This window comes from Staurois parvus, unplaced genomic scaffold (assembly GCF_062004578.1).
Source record: "Staurois parvus isolate SC_StPar_1 unplaced genomic scaffold, SC_StPar_1.0 ptg000019l, whole genome shotgun sequence".
NCBI classification, from domain to species: Eukaryota; Metazoa; Chordata; class Amphibia; order Anura; family Ranidae; genus Staurois; species Staurois parvus.
Window position 1 is genome coordinate 26,617,445 of NW_028317815.1, and position 21,986 is coordinate 26,639,430.

At 40.5% G+C, this 21,986-nt stretch overlaps 1 protein-coding gene across 1 annotated transcript in view; it reads right to left on the reverse strand.

Annotated features, from left to right (window-relative positions):
* Window positions 1-21,986, reverse strand: part of SEMA3A (semaphorin 3A) — a 340,089-nt gene that overhangs the window by 16,309 nt on the left and 301,794 nt on the right. The gene's annotated exons all lie outside the window — the stretch shown is intronic.

The following is a 21,986-nucleotide window of genomic DNA, read 5'->3' on the forward strand; positions in this document are numbered from 1 at the left end:
GTGTAGCTACATGCGAATAGTGCTGGTGTCAGACTAGCACTACTCTTTATTAAAAGCAATTTCTTTCCAATTACCAAGGGGCATTCTCAAAGATATGTACCAGTTTAAAAATAAACTCTAGGTCTAATGTTCCAAAAAACTTTACAGCTTGATAAATGTACAGTATATGGAAGGTTATGTATGTGTTGCAAGAACATGCATTTATGTAGGTATAAGATAATGAAATGCAATAAATATCTACCATTTTCTACAGCTACTTTACTTCTTTAAAAGCTTGAGGAAATCTAACTCATCCAGCTAAAACAGATTTAAAGGACATATAATGAAATAATGCACACTACAGCAGAGAATGAATTTTGTGAAGTGTACATTATTTATCTTTCTCTGAAAGCTGATTGTACAGAATTTCAAACAATACCCAACGATCATAAAGCTTTGATCAGTGATTGTATATGACAAATTCTTATTCCAAGAAAACTGTTTAAATATCAGACTCTCTAAAAAAATAAACTTCTGCTAAATAGCCTTTTGTTTTTGCTAGCTTTCATCATTTTATACTGATACAACCATCTGATCTTCATATACAAAAAAAATAAATAATGCAAGCATGTATCATGTGGTTTTTAATGGTTTCATATGTTTCCTAAATCATATCTGTTAAAAAAAAAAAAGATTAACATGGATACTGAGATCACACAGCTGAAATCCAGGCAAACAGATAAATACAAAACTGAAATCTATAAATGAGAATGATGTTGGAGACAAATAAATCTGCCTGAGCTTGGCTCATAAATTTTGCTTGAAGTTTACCAATAGGGATGAGCAAATTTGCCCAGGTTCAGTTTGTGGCCAGTTTCACAAAGCATCCACAAAATTTGGAAAACTTGAGTTTTTCCCCAAACCCCATTAAAGTCTACAGGGGTGAATCTTGATAATCACTAAATACATTTTTGAGACTAATAGATAAACTGTTGCTAAACAAATCATAGAAAGCTAGGCACTGCAACATGGGACATGTAACAATGCCAAATTTAAAAAAATGTAAGGAGAGGGCCTTTTTACACAGCTTTGAGGACTATTAAAAGATACAAGATTTTTTAATAGAAATGTTTAGGGAATGTGTTAAAGCTGTACATGGCATTATTTATTTATTTATTTATTTATCGAGTTTATATAGCGCCAAAGGGTTTGCTCAGCGCTGTACAATAGAGGGGGGACAATACATGAAACAGTACAGTAACATCAAACAGCACACAAGGGGTAAGAGGGCCCTACTCTTTCGAGCTTACAATCTAGGAGGGAGGGGGTAGAGGTACAGGAGGAAATGGCTGTGGGGGATGGAGTGGAAGGAGGAGGGAAGGGCAGCGGCTGTTAGGTGAGGGTGGGGTAGGCTTCCTTGAAGAGGTGGGTTTTCAGGGAGCGCCTGAAGGTGAGGAGGGAAGGTGACAGTCTGATGGGTTGGGGTAGTGAGTTCCAGAGGATGGGGGAGGACCTGGAGAAGTCTTGCAGTCGTGCGTGGGAGGAGGAGACCAGGGAGCAAGATAGAAGGAGGTCCTGTGAAGAGCGAAGGGTACGGGTAGGGTGGTATCTGGGAATCAGGTCGGTGAGGTAGTTAGGGGCAGTGTTGTGAATGGCTTTATAGGTCAGAGTGAGCAGTTTGAATTTAATGCGTTGGGCAATGGGGAGCCAGTGGAGGGAGAGGCAGAGGGGGGTGGCAGAGGTGGAGCGGGTGGTGAGGTGGATGAGTCTGGCAGCTGAGTTCAGGATGGTCTGAAGCGGGGTGAGTTTGCACTGGGGTAGGCCGGTGAGGAGGGAGTTGCAGTAGTCAAGGCGTGAGATAATCAGGGAGTGAACGAGTAGTTTAGTGGTGTCTGGGGTAAGGAAGGAGCGTATCTTGGAGATGTTCCGGAGGTGGAGCCTGCATGAGTTTGTGAGAGATTTGATATGAGGTTGAAAGTAAAGGTTTGAGTCCAGAATGACGCATTATAGAACAGTACAATGTTCATGGACAGCCTCAGGGAAGAGGAGTGGTAGGAGGTAAAATGGTTACCCTGGAATCCTCCTAGGCATCTCTGCCTGGGAGGATGTAAATGTAGAAAGTTTTGTCAGCCAGTAAAATGGCTGATTGTACTATGACTGTATTGGTTGGCCATTCTGGGAAAAAAGGCACACATGCTCTATCTTCAGTTTGTGCTGCTCTACCACTGTCACGTCCTGTAGAATCTGCTCACCTGTATTATTGCCATGGGTAGCACCTCTGTCTCTACTTTTAGAACTGCCTCTCACTGTAGCATGTTTGCAGGTCAATATAATGCACGGCTTTCACTAAAACTGTGGCAATAGGAAAGTGAATGTGTGGTGCATCAACTTTTCAGCAGCAAATGTATGCTACACAGAACAAACAGAATATCCTAAAGAATATCCCCCCAAAAATGGGAAGCTAGGTATTGGCCTGCGGGATATGTACGAATTCCAAAAAAGAAGAAAATAAAAAGACAGAATATCTTCCTACATAGAATTGTCATCTTTTTCTGATGACTGTGCCAATATACAGTAAAAATAAGGCTGTTGTGAGTCAACCTTTTTAGAAAAAATAGGCCCTGGTTATCCATTATTTTAAATTACTGGCTCTCAGCTGACCAAGGTAAATGCTATACACTGCATTATAGACTGTTCCTTATTTCTGCCTGAAAACCTGCAAAGTTTTTGATCAAAAGATTGAGACTCATGACCTTTGCCAATCTTGGGGATTTGCCATGACCCAAACATAATCCCTAAATGGTGCTATTTATTTCTGTAAATAGAAACAGCTAGTTTTATGATCATTTTTGTTATACAGGAACCTCTAACAGACATCATAGACATGTCCTCAAACATTACTGCAGAAGCATAGCTTAGATAACACACTCCCAGTCTGTCAGCCTGCTTGCACAATGAGGCACCACTCTACACACCATCAGGCCATTTGAACAACAGCAGAGCCTAACTGGCTAGAAATGCTGATCCTTCCACTTCCAGTCTGAGGGCTGTTACTGGAGATTAAGGAGGCTGCTCTAAAGCAAGTGCATAAAATGACTCACTTAAGCAACAGAAAATGCTTCACATACCTTCAGTAACATTCAATGTCTCCATGATTTTCAAATGAAATGCAGTGATCATTCCAAATTCTCTTGTACAGGACGCTAAGGATGAGTACTGGATGGGTGCGATGTCTCACCTATATTTGGGTTGTGGTCTTTTTGAGGGGGGTGACTTTGGTGTACTCAAGGGTTCTCACCTATGCAGGTTCCGAAACAGTTCAATCATAAAGGAGAGGACTGACTTACAGTTCTCTCCAAACTGATAATCTCCTATTTGGGATCTGAAATTTTGGAGGTTCAGAGAGGTATTCAACTGGAAAAGAACCTCCAGCCCTGATAATGGGGACTCTGGACCCGAAAGGGTTAAGCTGACCTCCAGGAAGCAGCACTTAAGACATAAATTCCGGTGTCCAAGATGGCGACCAGGCCGGCTGCTTGATCCTGAGCTCCGGCCGAGTCATCCACGATCCGCGGCCATCCGGGAAGCAGCGACCCTGATCGGGGGAGAGGAGATCCCGCTGAGCCACCGGAGACACAGCGGAGGGGTGCGGGGTTGTTTTGACCCCCCCCCCCCTCAGCGGCAGCGGTGATTCGAGCGTAGTGCGGCCCGCTGAAGCCACGGGACTCGAGCTGTCCCGGTCCGGGACCCGGCAGAGGGGGGAGTCCAGATACACGGAGGCGGATATACGTAATACAAGGAAGGAGAGACGCAGTTGAGATGGGGAAAACAGATAAGAGAACAGCCACCCCACGATCCAGATCTCCTCGCCGGCTGAGTGGCCCTACCAGCCATAGCATTCCAGAATTAATCCGGTCTCAGACCCCAGAGCTCTTTGAGCCTGACGCTTCAGTCTCTCCCCCACGTCAGCCTCCCGGAGCCTCTCACTCTCATGGCAGAAATCCGACCGCAACACCCGCTCCCGGCCATCTTGAAACCTCCCCTCTCACTATAGGGGATCTGAAAGCAGTAGCATCTGATATTAAAGAGACCCTCTCTGCTGCAATCACTGAGTTACATATTGACATGCAGGCGATAGCCCAAAGGCTTGAAGCAGTAGAAGATAAAGTCTCCATTCAGGATCTCACCATTCACAATATGCACAAACTGGTGGACACGCACACTATGCACTTAAGGGAGCTTGACCGTAACATCGAAGACCTCGACAACAGGGGTAGGCGACATAATCTAAGGGTGCGTGGTGTCCCCGTAACAATCGAATCCGGCCATCTCACCCAAACGGTATTGGCCATTTTCAATGACCTCTTAGAGAGACCGCTAGAATCTCCAATTGAATTAGAATGCATCCATAGGGATCTACGTCCGAGAGGCAGAGACACTGACCCACCGAGAGATATAATATGCTGCTTGGTCGACTTTCGACTTAAGGAAGAAATATTGCGTAGAGCAAGAGATCGCAATGGCGTGTTATATAATGGAGTGGATTTCCTTTTGGTCTATCAGCAACACACATGGGTTGTTCAGCCCTTCTGAAACTCCCGGAAGACATTACACCGTTTTGTGAAGCTCTCGACATTCCTATTATAGCCGTTCCCAATTGGTCAAGCGATCTCCACCTGCCTCCTTCACCAGAGGAAGATCCAACGGAGGCTCAATCGGCAGGACATCCTAGAGGAGCAAGAAGATGCAGACCGTCTCCATGCATCTTGTCCTCTCCTGTTTGAAGAAGACTCATCACCAGGGACAGTCTTCCACCCTCACCAGCCCACTGTAAGGCACGTCATGACTGACTCTTCTAAGTTTCCCTGCTTTTCCATATCTCTGCATTGCCATCCCCCTATTTGTTTAGTTATTCACACACCTAAACGTTCATGTCTCACGGCCTCTGTCTGAAACAGGATCACAAGGCACCTCAAATGGAGCACCTCCCGCCTTGGGGCGAGAAATGCGGGTATGTGTATTAGAAGGTCTTACTTCCTATGCTCATTGTATGTTTGTTATTTGTGTTTACCACCTTTGCAAATAGATACTGAGATCATACTAATTTTTGCAATAGCCTGGCTGCATAGTATTGACATCCCTAGAGCTCTGACCCATAACCTCACCAACTTTAAAACTTGGTTTTCTAGTTCATGGTGGCCTGATACACTATCCTGATAGCCTTAATTGAGACTAGAATCTTTATTAGCCTGGGATTCAGTGACGCAGGCTGCTAATCCCCTGCAAAGTTGGCCTAACTTGCTGAATCTTGGTACATGTTGGTACCCTTGTATAAGAAATCTCCCAAGAACATGATCTTACATCTACAACAGGGTAGTCTATTGAGGCCTTCCTGAATGGTTCATCAAAACATAGTGTATAGCTCATTAGCTCCTTCAGCATGAGCTTCATATTTTCGTTTGCTTGTTTCTAGCACTACTCTTGGGGGTCGGTATTGGGCTGCCACGCAGAATTCCGATTCTTATAGCACACATAACATCTCCTCACAAGCTTTTTGAGTACCTATGATCACTCAGAGACCCTTTACCGATCGTATAGCTTCACACAGCAGCCGTGAGCGTTCTCTGATTTGGGTAGTGAAGCTTGATCTATCAGACGCAATGCATTAATACCAGTTTTCCCACTAAACATTCCCCCCTGGGCATTTCCTCCCCCTCCCCGTACATTTCAATTGCCTCCGCATTACTCCCAAATTGGGTGTAGAATACACTAGCAGACTAGACTACAAGTAATTTTCACTGGCTTACTTACTGTCCTTGGATGAAGTGTTGAGTTCTATCTAAGGCAGGTGAATTTCATAACCTTAGGTTAATTGCAGGTTTGCCGTTCTTTTCTGGTTGTCTTATTTATATGTATCTGAATTTCTTAGGATGGCGCTCTCAACGGGCCACAGTTCCACGACACCTCTGCAGCTGCCGCTCCCAACCTTTTGAACATGTAGGTTAACCTACAATTGTGGAAGTGACCTGTCGTACAGCGTATCGAGGCTCGAGTGGGACAATTAAATCCCCTGGGTTGGGACTGTAGGAACGTGATTCCGCTAAGCGGTCAGACCGCGACCTGCACTTCCACACACTGGGGCCTTATATATGCTTGTCTGCACTGCTTGAGTACCTGCAGGGCTGATATTTTCTATCTGACCTGACACAGTAGGAATGAGTTTTACTTGAACTGTTCCCCCTTGATTGCATTACAGGATTTCTGTACGATTACAGAATGTAATTTATCATTAACGCTTTCGATTTACCTATTGCCATTATTGTATGTCTACCTTATGCCTATGTTATATTCTACAACATAACACCACCACACTGTCTTCCCGGGAAGGCGCCACTTCCTTGTAGATATATTACTACCATCCTACCAGACATAACACCCCTATAGCTATATGCACATGCTGACCGATAATATTACAGATAACACATCCTTTCCCTTACAATCTCCTCTGATATCCATCTTACTTTGATATGAGTATCTCTCCTTACAATTCGCTAACATCTATCCGCCTCCGTGTATCTCTGCCATCTTGTACTAGATCTTATTTCGCACACTCTCTCCACCCACACGACACCTGGTAGATCCCTGACGATCTTACTAGGATTGTTTTGTCCTCCCTCACTACATCTACCTCTGGGTTCGACGCATTTCCGATCTTATTTATACAACTATACAAAATACATCAATTATTTTATTGACAACTCAGATGTGCAACATAGGTCTGTGTAGCAGGACTACTTGGTCACTGGATTTTGCTTCCATAGAGTAGTGTTTAGGATATATTTCACCTTACACACCCAGTTTTGAGCGTACACTACTAACACTCTCCAACTTTTCTACTTTCTTGCTTTCGGACTCTACCTCGTCCTCTCTTTCGTAACCTCACTCTTATTTCTGTCCTTCCCTTAACCTCCTCTCACCCACTCCCCCCACCCCCCAAATTTTTTTTTTCTCTCCCTCTTCTCTATCTACGGATTAGGAGCCTTCAGCAATTCAGTTTCCCTAATACATAACAATGTCTACCAATCAGGCACCCCGACGAGTGCACCGTACACTTTCTGTGGCATCTCTGAACGCGAGAGGCCTAAATATACCCGAAAACGCTCACAACTCCTGAATTACATGAAACATCTACGAGCAGATGTGCTCTTCATTCAAGAAACTCACTTTCATGCGGATCATATTCCTAAACTCTCCAATATCTGTTACCCAACAGCATATCATTCAGTCAACACAGAGGTAAAAGCGAAAGGTGTATCCATTTTACTCTCCAAAACGCTCCCGCTCATAATTTCTGAATCTCTCGAGGATCCAGAGGGAAGGTTCCTCTTCCTTAAGGGCACTTTATATGACAAACCGATCACTCTAGCCAACATATATAGTCCTAACACTGCACAAGTAGACTTTTTCGTAAAATCTCCAGACTTCTTGTCACCTTTCAAGCGGGTATCTTGATTCTTGGAGGCGACTTCAATGTGGCTTTGAACCCCTTAGACGACACCTCGACAGGCTTCTCATCGAAACCCTTCCGAGCACATAAACAGATTAAAGCAAAATTAAATTACCTACTCTTACATGATACCTGGTGTACCCTATACCCCTCCGATAAAGATTAAAAATTTTTTTCAGCTCCTCACAAACATCATTCTAGAATCGACTATCTCTTTCTCTCACAAAAAGATTTGCACACGCTGAGGTCAGCCTCTATAGAACCAATGATTCTCTCTGATAACCACCCAATTATGATGACCATTCAACTTCCCGATGCCCCTTACACATCCAAAACATGGAGATTAGATACCTTCCTCCTTACTGACTCCGACGTTACCTGTCAAATACGGGAATCTCTAACCAATTACTTTAAAGAAAACATGTCTCTAGAAAAGTCTCCTCGCATTCAATGGGAAGCACACAAATGTGTGATACGTGGACTCCTACTTTCTATTTCGGCCTCCCGTAAATGTGTAGCCCAGGCTTCTTTCAATTCGTTACTTCAAACAGTTCGGGACCTGGAAAGTGTACATAAGCGCTCGAAGGCTGTAGACTCTGCGTCAGAACTTGATCAAGCACGCAAGCAATTGTGAGATTTAGTGGAAAAGAAAGCTAGGCGCAATTTTATATTAACCCAGAAACTCTTCTACGAACATGGCAATAAATGTGGCAGGTTTCTGGCACGGGCCTTGCAAGCTAAAAAAGCGTTACATACCATTCATCGACTTAACTTGAAAGACGGTCATCCACTTAAAACATCTACAGATATCGCAGCCGAATTTGAGCGATATTACACCGAGCTTTATAACCTCCCCTTATCACCTAAACCGACAGGGGATGATAGACCACGCAAGGACATCATCCAGACTTTTCTGGCCCAATACCTTCCTAAAGCCATTTCTCAGTCACAAGTGAAAGAACTAGACAGGGTTTTGACTTTGACGGAACTACAACAGGCCATTGCCCAACTAAAGCTGGGCAAAAGTCCTGGACCAGATGGTCTTATAACCACATACTACAAATCCTTCATAGATATCCTAACTCTGTTCTACAGACTCTCCCAAGAGACATGTTATATCCCAGCTTTACTCTTGCCTAGAAAACACCATTGAGGTTTAGTCTAGGAAAGCCTGTATAGCCTGGAGCTCTGACCTACATCTCCAACTAACGCCGGAAGACTGGGATCCCATCTACGCACTTATTCACAGGGGCTCCATATGTGTTTCCACACTGGAAAGCATCTTTTAAACTATACTCTAGATGGTACAGAGTTCCATCCCTGCTTCACCAGTTCGATCCCAATGTCTCGGACTCTTGTTGGAGATGTCACCTGGCTAAGGGTACACTTGTGCACATTTGGTGGGACTGCCCACTGCTGCAGCCTTTTTGGGGGAGAGTTCAATCTACAATTGCACGAGTAACCACGTATAGCCTAGAGCTTACCCCTGCAGAATTTCTACTGCACCACTCCTCACTCCCATTCCAGATATATCGTAAATCACTTGCCAGGCATATGGTTAACTCCGCAAAACAGTGTGTCCCAGTCCACTGGCGCTCAACAAATATTCCCACTATCCGTGAATGGTTTGCGAGGCTCAATAGAATGGAGGAAATGGAGGAACTGATCTCTGTTGCCAAGGAATATCCCGAGAGATTCAGGGGAACTTGGGCCTGTTGGAGGCACTTTAAAACCACCCCTACTTACCACCTACTAGTGCAGTAATGATTGACTAGACATATTCTGACACTGGGGAATAACCTCTTTTCTGAGATACCTTTTGATATATGCCTAGACGTACCTTAGTCTTTCACCAAGGCTTACTCCCTTAGAATTTGTATCCGCATATTACCCAGTTGACTGTTTTGATATGCATCACGTCTTAAGCTATAAGTAGATATTTTTAATGTGGCTCATTTAACATGTTGAGAGCCACCTATCCGCAAGCATACATTCCTCTTTCCATTCTACCTCACCCTAAGCCCTCCCTTCCCAACCCATTCCCCCACTCCCCCCCCTTTTTTTTCTTCTCTCTCTCTTCCCTCTTCCTTTCCTTTCTATATACTTACCTTTATCACCACACTACTCTACTTACTAACTAACCTTTTCTCTACCTGAGCTCTAGCTCCCACCTATATTCTACTCCTATCTTCCTTTTCGTACCATAACCGATACAGAACGCTGTCCTTCAAACAGACGTACTACGCCCCATATCACTCAAACATCCAATTCTTGGACACGTGAGACAGATCTAAAGCTTTAGCATGTGCTGTTCATATTCAATATCACACACTTCACACTTCCCTGACAGAAAATCCTGCTCAAAGGTCAGAAAACAATATATCTCTCTGCTCACTTCTTATATGACGTACATTTCCTGGATTGTAATATTATGTTGACACAATGTTTTACAACGTTATGTTTTGTATTGCCTGTTATGCTTTGACCTGTCTGTGACACGGGAGGCGACATACAGTGACATGTCCGACTTTGGATTCACGTCTGTATATGTATTGTTCTGTCTGCTTTTTTCTAATAAAAATCTTTTTTGGAAAAAAAAAAAAGACATAAATTCCAATTTATTACTATAGCCCATGAGGGAATATATAGGGAGCAAGAAAGAACATGCAAACTCCACTACTAGAGACGGAAGTGTGGAAGATCAGAAAAGTCCAGCATTCATGAAGAACAGGAGAATTGAAAGTTGCTGCAGATATGTTCAGATACCTCATACCTGTCAGCAGAATTTTTCTTGTTATTTTCAGCTAGTTACATTCAAAAATGTATTCAAAGATATTTTAGTGAACATATTACTACATTTATTTGTCAGAATCTGCTTGTAAGTAATTTTTAAATTCCTTGTAAATAAATAAATTACAAAGCCAGAATTTCCAATCAATCTGCTTGTTGGCTTGTAAGGCATGATGTGAAATGTAGTTCCACAACAGCTAGAGATCTATGGCTGCCCAACACTAGTTTTGACAGTTGGATATCTCACTGTTATCAATGTAACAGTATATTTATAAATGGTACTAATAAGTAAGCATGGAAAAGTGACCAGGTTTATTGTAACAGATGAGAGAAATATGATGCAATATATAACAAAGTACTGTGGTTATTACTGCAGTTACCTGATACGGTTTGCATTCCTAGTGTAACATAAGAACACATGAAGTAGCATTTACAGAAATAAGCGTGAATGCGTAAAGGTGCAACAAGTCAGCCAGTTCCTGAGGGGCTATGTCTGAAGTCTTGTTAGTGCTGGAACACTTAAACCAGGAAATTCCCCATTAGTCTTAAAGAAGTGTGAAGGCATCAAGGGAATTTTAGACATAGTTCTTAGTTACACAAACTAGCAGGTAGGCTTAGCAAAGAATGTTAAAGGCAGCTTTTGCTGAGAGAAATATAGAGACTGACATTGCAGACTTTCTTATGAAAATGCTAGTTGCCTGGTTGACTCTGTCTTCAGTACTTTCTGAAATGCATGCCTAGAACAAGTAATCAGATTTGGAAAGTCAAAATTAAGTCAGAATCACTAATGAATGTTCCAGATCAGTGAAAGTAATGAAGCCATTGGATCAGCATGAGAGAAAGGGAACTGTTATTTTCAGGAGAATAAATTAGCAACTTATCCTTCATAACTTCTCAGTAAAGTTTATACTTTAAAGGAAAATTAAAAATAAGGAAAAAATATTGTTTATATAAAACTGACCATAGGCAGTGACTGTACAGTCTAGATTCAGTCAATCTAGACAAACATTATGTAGTGTGGTGGCCTGTCAAAATGATCCATACAATGTGTGTCCTACCTGGCAGGCCTCTGCCCTGAATATTTGTTCCTAGATCTTATAGATTTTTACACAGATTGTAACGTGTGAGCAGTAACAGTTACAAATGCAAACAAGCACTACACTTTCAATAAAATGGTCATGCTGTTGATGTCCACCTGCACTCAACTAAAATCCTAAAACCCAAATTCAACTAAAATTATTTATAGTTTCTTCTAGAGTGAGAGTTAGAATGTCTCTAGTACTGACACTCCCTGGCCACCCCTCTTCAAATATACCAGGCCTCATGCCTCGTAGAATAAAAAGAAAAAGAATGCGCCCCCCAAAACATAATAAACCCTTATCCTAGACTGAGGTTTGATATAGATTTTTGAAAGAGACATCATACAAAAAATGACATGGAGTCCACAATAAAAAGTCCATACCAAGCCCTTATCAAGGATAAGGGATTAGCATGGATTTAGAGGGGGACCCCAAGAAAACATTACAACAAAAAAAAGAAAAATAACATGGGGTCCCCTCCAAAATTTATACTAGACCTTTATCCAGGAATGCAGTCTAGCTGGCCAGGAAAGGGTGGCAACAAGCTAGCACCCCCACTCCTGACCTTCACTAGTCCACATGCCTTTAACATGGGGAAATTACCCCTGGCAAGGCACCATGTCCTCATGTTAATGGGAACAAGAGTATCATCCCTACATCTCTGGCCCAGTGAATGTGGGGGTCTGCGGTGGGCAGTGTATCACAATCTGGATCTGGCCCCCTCCTACATGAATGAGTAAGGAGTAATAACACTAGCTACTCATTCACCAAATAAAAAGGGAAAATGTAAAAAAAAAAAAAAAAACACACACACTGCCACACATCTTGTTTTTAAATACAAAACAAAAAGGTCCCATTGTGTAAATCCATCACCAATCATGCTGTCCAATGTAGTCCCATTGTAAATCATATTAAACTATGCCTGATGACCTGTTGACACAAACACAAATACATCTGCACAACAATCCTTTTCCACCTGTCCTTCAAGAATGACAGCTCCCAAGTCTGCAGCTAATGTGATGCTGGCTGACGTCAATCATCATAGCCATATTTGATCAATGACATCCCCCAGAATATCGGATCAGTTTCCTGACATTAGTTGGCCAATCAACTTGGGTACATTCAGCCTGCCATTCGTGGTTCAAATCTGGGTTGGTCCCTGTTGAACAGGCCGAGATTTGAACCGTCCTTGATCAGCTTTAGTAAAGCAGCCTTTTATGGGATTAGATCATGTTAAAGATAAAGATATTGAACTCTCATATTCCCATTTAAATATATAAAATCAGGCATGTCCAAAGGAAATGGGCAATTTAAAATTTAATTACAACTTTTAATAAATGTTTCCTTCAAAACTAAATAGAACCTAAAAAAATTATTAGAAATGCATTCAAAGTGTGGAGAACGATTTTTGCTTTCATTGTACAGATGGTCAGAACCTAAAATGAGGGATATTTCCAGAGATAACTCTTTCCAGAGACAAATCTTCAAAACAGGAGAAAGTCTCTAGGAATTTGTGAGAAACCAGGCTGTGATGTACATACTCTAGAAGTAGAAAACTCACAATGCCAGCATACATCTCAAATATTATGATCATCTCCTGAAACTGTCACCTTTTTTGTTATATATTTAAACCACCTCTTCTAAACTTCAGCATAGTGTCTAAAAAGGGATTAGGGACCCTGAAAGAAGAAGCGACATACCTGCATTTATTAGAATATGCCATATCTATCCCTTTGTAAAGAAAAAAAACATAAATATGTATATAGTTCCACAAGGTGGCACTAGTTACACACATCTTATTGCAGTTATTTAAATTAGCAGATTAGATGATGATTAATCACAACCATTTGTCAATATGCTCAGTATAAATGGTCTCATGCATTTCTATAGTCTATAAAATACATTGTTGATCTTTACAATCATCTATTATTTCATTAAATGCAGGGATATAGAAGAACCCTTACATGAAATTGTCATTTTGATTCCTAAATAGCATTGTCAGCTTTGACAATGAAACAATTGGTCTCTTTGTCCACACTTGGCTAATTTTTGGAACTCTGGTCTTCCAGACAGGCAGAGCCCGACTTCCGAAAACTAGTGAAAAGTAAAGAAGCTCACTTATCCAGGTTTTATTTCACTGCATAGGCTACAAAATAAAAGCAAAAATCAGTCTGATTACCTTTGGTCAACAATCTATCTCTCCAATTTCAGACATCATACCCACATGTCAATTCCAGCCTATGTTTGTGGATACCTGGATATTGAAAAGCCCAGATATTTACTTCCTTGAATCTTGTGACACATATTCACTGTGTTCTAGGAGTGGGCACTGCTGTGTCACACATTTCCTGGAAACTGCTTTCTGAACTATAGAGGTGCTGAGAGGAGGAGTCTCAGGAGGCAGCTATGTATTCCTTAGAAATCAAATGTAAACAGTAGAGGGGAAGCGGCAACACATACAGGGAATTCAGGAAGTTGTGGATGACCAGTGAGCTGTTATTGGATTGTCAAAAATAACTATTGTCTTTAGGGTTATTACAATGCTGATATTAACCAGTTCCACACCACCCTATAGCAGAAATACTGCTACAGGGTGGCACGGGTGCGCAAAATCACGTATAAATAAGTGATTTTGCAGTTTCAGGTAGGGAGCCCTACCCGCGCCCCCATTCGCAACCTCGGCTGTCAATCACCGGGTCCCGGCCGGGGATTATTCGTCGGCACCCGGTGCTCGCCGAATATCTCCAACAGGGGAGAGACCTGTGTATAAACAACACAGATCTCTCCCCTGTCAGCTCCTGCACACTGCTTTGTATGGCTCTGCATAGCAATGCCATACAAAGCAGTGTGCTTACAGTGAAGCACACACACAGCCAACATAGTGAAACAGCACACAGTTAATCACCCTTTGATCACCCCAGATGTTAACCCCTTCCTTCCCAGTACCATTAGTACAGTGTCAGTCCTTTTTATTAGCACTGATCACTGTATTGGTGTCACTGGGGATGTCAGTGACACCAAGTCAGTTCCCTCCAGTGTCAGAATGTCCGTCACAGTCGGTCGGTAAGTCGGTGCACGTTTAGGAGATATTCATTTTACCTACAGGTAATCTTATAATCATATTATTAAAATATTATAATATTATTGTGACTTTACTACCACTTTAACCGCTTAAGGACCGCCCTGTAGCAGTATATCTGTATGCAGAATCACGTACATATACATGATTTTGCATTTCCGGGTAGGGGGCAAGCACAAGCCGCACATGCGCCCTACCCGCGCCGCCATTTGCGGGCCGCGGATGTCAATCACCGGGTCCCGGCCGGTAATTACCCACTGGTGTTCGGTGAGTACCGAGCATCTCCAACGGAGAGGAAGATTTTGTTTACAAACAATCTTCCTTCCTGTCAGCTCAGGCACACTGCTGTGGATGGCTGTGCACAGTACAGCCATCCTGATCAGTGTGCTTATAGTGAATAACACACTCCCCGCCCCCTAGTAAAGCACTCCCAGCACACAGTTAACCCTTTGATCGCCCCTCACATTCACCCCTTCCTGCCCAGTGCCATTAGTACAGTGACAGTGCTTTTTTTTTAGCACTGATCACTGTATTGGTGCCACTGGGGTGTCAGTGACACCATGTTAGTTCCCCCCCCAGTGTCAGAATGCCTGCCGCAGTTCCACAGTCCCGCTAAAAGATATTGATCGCCACCATTACTAGTAGAAAAAAAATCCCATTATCTATACAGCCATTTGTAAACGCTATAACTTTCACGTAAACCAATCAATTTACATGTATTGGGATTTTTTTTTAGCAAAGACATGTAGCAGAATACATTTTGGCCTAAATTTATGATGAAATTTGATTTTTGAAATTTTTTTACTGAACATGTTTAATAGCAAAAGTCCAAAATATTGTTTTTTTCTCAAAATTGTCGCTTTTTTTGCTTATACCGCAAACAATTAAAAATGTACAGGCTATCAAATACCACTGAAAGTAAGCTCAATTCTTGAGAAAAAAAGGAAGTAAATTTCATTTGGGTGCAGCATTGCATGACCGAACAAATGTCAATTGAAGTAACGCAGCGCTGTAACACAATAAATGGCCTGGTAATGAAGGGGGGTAAATCCTCAGGAGGGCAAGTGGTTAAGGAACCTCTATAAAAACAATAACACGGTAAAAACATGCTTGGTGCATTGCATTGTTTCCTGCTGACTTTAGACAAAGCTAGCCACTGCACACAAGGTAAAACAATCCAACAAAATGAACTTTCAAGATATCACATGCTTTATTACGAATCTCAAGAAAACTCCTGGGAACGAAGCTTTAACCTTAGATACAAGAGCTCATTAAAAAAATAAATACCAAATGGTCATCCTGTTACATGTTTTACATTCTGAGAATATATTTCCTTTAGAGAAAGGTCAAAGTTCCTATATTTTTCTAAAACTCCCAAACATACACTGACTATGACTTAAGTTCTATCATGAAAAAATGTGTTAGAAAAGCAGAATTCTCACAAATATTTTGTGCAAGATAAGCATTTAAACAGTCATGAAAATTATTTATATTGATATAACTCATGTGAATTATCATCTTACACTTTGATATTATGGTATAGAGTAAACCATATGTTGTGTTTCCTATTTTACATTATAAACCCATTTAAGCAGATGTATATTTCTACAATGCTGCAGTCTAGCGAACACAGTATTTTAACTGACACTGACTGCTCTTAAAACCCACTGACAGCATACAAACTAAATTAGAAACAAACAAATGGATTTTGAAAGTTTCAAGTGGATTTGTCTTATAAAACAGCAGATTAACCCTTTTGCTGCCAGATTCCTTTTTAATGTTTTTGTTTTTGCACACATTTAAAAATCCTTTAATATCTGAAGATTACTTAAAAACCCCAAAATTTTATATATTTTCTCAAAGCAGAAACCCTGTTAAACAAAAAACTAGTAGTTCCAACTTTTTATGTCACACATTATTAGCGCAATGGTTCAAGTACAAAATTTCAGTAAAAAATACATTAAAGTTCATTTTAGGGCATGCAATCACAATATATTACAGATTTTATGGTAAAATATTAAAGATAAGGTTGCACCAAGTAAGTAGATCCCCAACATGGCACGCCTTAAAATTGTGTGCGCCCACAAAATGGCGACAAAGTTTGATACCCTACATTTTCGATGGGCAATATTTTGAAAGACCCTACTCGTAATCAATTTAGAGTTAACCATAAATAATGGGCCTAGAATAATTGTTCTGACTTTGGCATGCCTGGTGATATTTAACATGTGTAGCGCAATCAACATTTTTGTGTGTAGGAGCTCCCATGCTTGTGTTTACGGTTATATGCATCGACCGTTGAGTGGGTGCGTAAAAGAAATCAGGATGCTGTACAGCTGCTTGATCACTTTCATCTGATATCTGACAGTCAGCTTGTCAGATTTACATAAGTTCACAACTGTTTTGCAGCTGGTAGTGTATATAACCCCCCCTTCCCCACCTGCTTCCAATGTATTGCATGTGTTGGTGGCAGCAAAAGGGTTAAAACTAGGAACGCAACCTCTAAATGAGCTTTTATGGCACTGATGTTTTACAGCTTTATCACTTTTTCAAGTCTATGGTATGTTGAGTGGATTCTTCAGACAGTCCATTTACTGACACAGTATGTTCATTGTATATTATAAATAAGAGGAAGAAGAGAGTTTGGTCACCCCTTGGCAGCAACCATCTTATTGGCAGTCCATTGATTTCCATGTTCTACAGAAGAGGTTATTGCTATAAAGTGGTTAAATCCTTCAGAAGAAAGAGGTTAAAATTGGCTGTGTAGCCCTAGCTTACAACAGGAATAGCTAACCATTAACTTATGGACCCTATAAATGTTGTGGAAGGGCTTTTTGAGTTAGAAAAAGCTTATAATACCACTTTTACATTATTTGTGTGACTGCAATTTTATCTATTTGTTGTTTTTACTATATGGCTCTGAAAAATACTTGATGCCCTCTTTTAATAAGAGACCCATAAAGAGGAATGGGGTAGCCTCAAAATAAGGCTGTATTTCATGCTATAATATATTTGCTGTCCCTGGTTTTCAATAATTAGAGAAGGAATGTGAAATGTAATGGCCATTATAAAGCATGAAACTTCCACAGATTTTCAATGATGTAACTGAGGTCTCTGCTCTTAAATTAGAAACAGATAAGAAAGGTACTTTTTGCCACATGGAAGGGATGAGAGTTTAGAAATCCTATATTGTGTCACCATTGTTCATCTTTATTTGATTGAACAGTTCCCATTTTGGTTTCTTTAATATATTTCTTTTTTCATGTCTGCACATCAATACCATGTACGCAGACAAGTATCCGCTCTTGATTGTCTGAAAAGTAGTGCTAATTAAGTTGTAGTTCTACAGGTGCTGTACAAATCTTCGTATTTCTCACACGTTCTCTTGCAAACTCTGTATTCAGGACATGCTGGGACATAAAGATCCAAAATAGTTTGAGATAAAGTGGTTGAGTACAAAACAAGAGTTATCAGCTGATCAACCAAGCAAAAACAGCCTGCATTCCCCAAGGATCCCTAATACCAATCTCCAATGTGCCAAAACCTTATTTTGGTTTGGAAACAGACAGCCAAACCTCTAATCAGATAGTCTTCATTATGGTACATAAAAAAATGCATCATTTACAACCATACACTATTAAAAGAAAGTAAATACAGTCATCAAATTGTGAAAACAATAACATTGTATAAAAATATCCTGAAGACAGCTGGGGGCCCAGTTGAGAGCAGAAATCCAATATTTCTTTTTCGGATATTATGGGGGAGAATTACTAAAACCGAAGCACCTATGCCTGGTAGCCAATCAGCTTATAACTTCAACTTGTTTAATTAAGCTTTGACAATAAAACCTGGAAGCTGATTGGTTTCTATACAGAGCGGCACCAGATTTTTCACACTCCAGCTTTAGTAAATCACCCTCTAAGGGGTTGATTTACTAAAGGCATATAGGCTTTTTACTTTGCAATGTACGTAATAAGAGGATTTCCCATTAGCTTAGTGAATGAGTAAAGTTCTCCTGACATCATCCAATCATGTGCAAGCAAAAGTACTATTTTTAAAATCTTCCTTGAGTGTGATTCATTGCAAAGTTAATTTTCATTGTATCCACTAAGCTAAGGAAAAATTGCAAAGTAAGCAGTCTATTTGCCTTTACTTAATTAACCCCTATCTGTCTTAAAGTGCTACTAAACCCACAACAGTAAATTCAGTCTGTATATGCAGTATGCATGCTTGTTATACTCACTGTAGAACCTAAGGGGTTAATCCTCTGCATTGTGTAAAAACACTATTTGATCCTGACTTCTATGATCTTTCCCTTCTTCCAGTGTCCCCCTCTTATCTCCTGATAAGACATATCGCGTGGAGTCACTCTGCACATGCTCGGTTTGGTGTGTATTGCTAAAGGTTTTTTTCCTTGGGAGATTGCATGTGATCAGCACAGAGCCAATCAGCACTGTCCAAACAGAGGTCAGGGGTTTTGCATCCTCCTAGAACAAAATGAAAACTCCTCCTACAAGCTTTAACATGTGCTCAGCTGGACACTGCTAGAAGTTACAAGACTGCTCTAACTGAATAAAGGTACTTAGAAGTTTATATTTACTAAAATAATTGCATTTCCATGCTCTGTGTACTGTAGGAGACAAGATATAGTGAATGCAGGGTCCTGGGTTTAGTAACACTTTAAGTAAGAGAATATCTTCTTGAGTGCCAATAATTAGGTGCAGTATCCCAAATAAGCCACTCAGTAGGTCAGACAAGTACAACATGAATACTGATTGGTTGCTATAGGTTACTAAATATAAAAAGTGGAATCTAGTGAATTAATCCACATGTCAATCTGAATATATAGAAACATCAAAAATTAGAACTGGTGAATGTTCAAAAAACAATCAGTCATGAACAAACCTACATATATGATATAACAGAAGAGAACATATATATTTTCTATGGGTTGCAGCATCACACAAATATTTTTTGAACTGATATGTCAGGCATCGACAGTCATAAATATAAAGTTGTCATTACAAATCATTCATGATTATGCTTGCAAGCAGCCACTAGAATCAACTGTATAACCCCTAAAAAAATGTTCATGTTGAAAAGTGCCTACATTTTTTTTAAGTTACATGTACAGTAGATACAAATTAATTAAAATTCTGTTTTAGCAGTGATTTACAAGATCCATTCCCTGGACAATATGCGGTTTATTTACTAAAGCTGGAGAGTCCAAAATCAGACTCCCTTCTGCATAGAAACCAATCAGCTTCTAACCTCAGGTTGTTCAATGAAGCTTTGGCAATGAAACCTGGAAGCTGATTGGTTTCTATGCAGAAGGGAGTCTGATTTTGGACTCTCCGGCTTTAGTAAATAAACCCCTATCTGTCAGGTCCCAGATTTTTTTCTTTAAATTATTTTTCCCAACTACTAGTGGCTCAAGAAGGGACACTGGGTTTTGAGGGGTTTATGTATAACTTGTCCACTGGAGGACAGGTTAATTATTAAACCTTTTCACTTAGGTTCGGTATTTAGTCTATAGAAAGTGCAAGAAACATTAAAAATGGTCTTCAAGTAACTTTATTAGTAATAAAAAGTTACTTCATCTGTTCTTCATTCACTAAGAAAACCAATGCTGAGAGAAATATGTAGACTGCCATGCTCCTTCCAAAAAATGCATGTTGCTTGGCTTTCACACATTAAAACCCAGAGAATTCTTGATTTGTATATTTTTTTCAAGTTGCTAATTGAAATTATTGGGACAGATTTACTAAAACTGGAGCACACAGAATCTGGTGCAGCTCTGCATAGTAGCCAATAGGCTTCTAACTTCAGCTTGTTTAATTAAGCTTTGACAAAAAAGAAAAAATGGCGGTTGATTGGTTTCTATGCAGAGCTTCAGCAACATTTTCATGCTCCTGTTTTAGCAAATCTCCCCCATTGAAACAATTGTATCCACATGACAGCCAACAATTTTCATCCTTCCCGTCTCTTTCACAGTTTCATTAAAAAATATTCTAGATGTGGAAGGATCTCCAACCTACCTTTAGCCATCTTGTATCAGATCTTCAGTCAAAAAACATGTAAAGGGTAGAAGATAAAGCAGAAAACCCTGCATGTTTTACAGTGGGGCTCAAAAAAAAAAAAACAATCTCTACCAGTAATAATTGGCACACATGCTCTTATGAGCTAACTAGATAAGTCATTGAGGGCTTGAAAAATATATTGTAACCCCAGTTTTTCCTATTGAATGATTAATTCAACAATGACAGCATGGAAACTGAACATTGGGAACATCTATAGTCAGGATACAACTATTTATTTCTATTTATTCATTGTTAGATTTAATTACAACGCAATGAAAGGTTTATTTTCTGACTTTTACAGTGGTTGCAAACCCAAATCCCCAAAATAACACTATTTTGCACAATTTAATAAAAAATACTGTTATTACATAAACTGCATTGTGTGTATTTTGGTTGTAGACCTTGTAAATCTGCCGGTCTGTGGGCATGACATCGCAATGGAGCTTGGGGGAGGAGATGGGACCTCACACTATCCACCTCCCAGCTGTACACAGTCTCTCTCTCTAGCTCTTTCTCTCGGTCTCTATATTTTCCTGCCTCTCTCTTAATATTTCTGTCTCTCTCCCTCTGTCTTTCTGTTGCTCTGTTTCTGTCTCTCTGTTTTTCATTTTATCTCTCGCTAACTCTCCTTCTGTCTCTTTCTGTCTTTCTCTGTCTCTGTCTTCTTATGCCTCTTTCTGTCTCTTTCTTAATTCCTCCTTGCCCTCTCCCTCTGGTCTCAAGATCACTCTGCACAACTCCACAAATCACAAATTGGAAGGCTCAAACAGATCTACCCTCTGCACTGCCTGCCATTTAAAACAGGGAGAGCCTCCTCCATAATTCGTGGTTTCAACTTTGCTCTGCTCAGGACACAAGGGAGGATTGCTACTGACAGGAGTAGACAGATGTCAAACTAAGCTCAAATGCTTTTTTTTGCTCATCTTTATTCAACTTACTGATCACATTGTTTTTCATTTTTCAGATTTACATCCACTTTGAAGTAAATTTGTTACCAGTCTATGGACATTAAACAGACGTAAATGAGCTTTAGAAGTCCTCCCTGACATCTCTTGCTTCAGACAAAATGGAGTAGTTCATACTTAAACATCCTAACAGAGACACCAAAGCCAGGTTTAGTCAGTTTTTGAAAATCATTGAAGCCTCTACTGTTTACTTAATTTGGAAGGCAGGCTGGCTACCACGTTCCAGCTGCCAGAGGAAGCAAGGGGAGGTAAGCTGCATGACACTGTTGTGAACCTTTAGGATTTATTTCTCCAGAAGGTACAGCTACAGATGTCACTAAGGATTTGTTTTATATGATTTTATGGTTTGCTAAAAATAAGTAAATATTTGAACATCTACAGCTTGGCCAAAGGTTTACATTAACCCTTAACATAGTTTTTGACAGAAGAAGAAGCCACACACACAGAAGACATCCAAAACTTTATTTTCATACATTTGTAACCAAAGAAAGTATTTGGCCTATATTT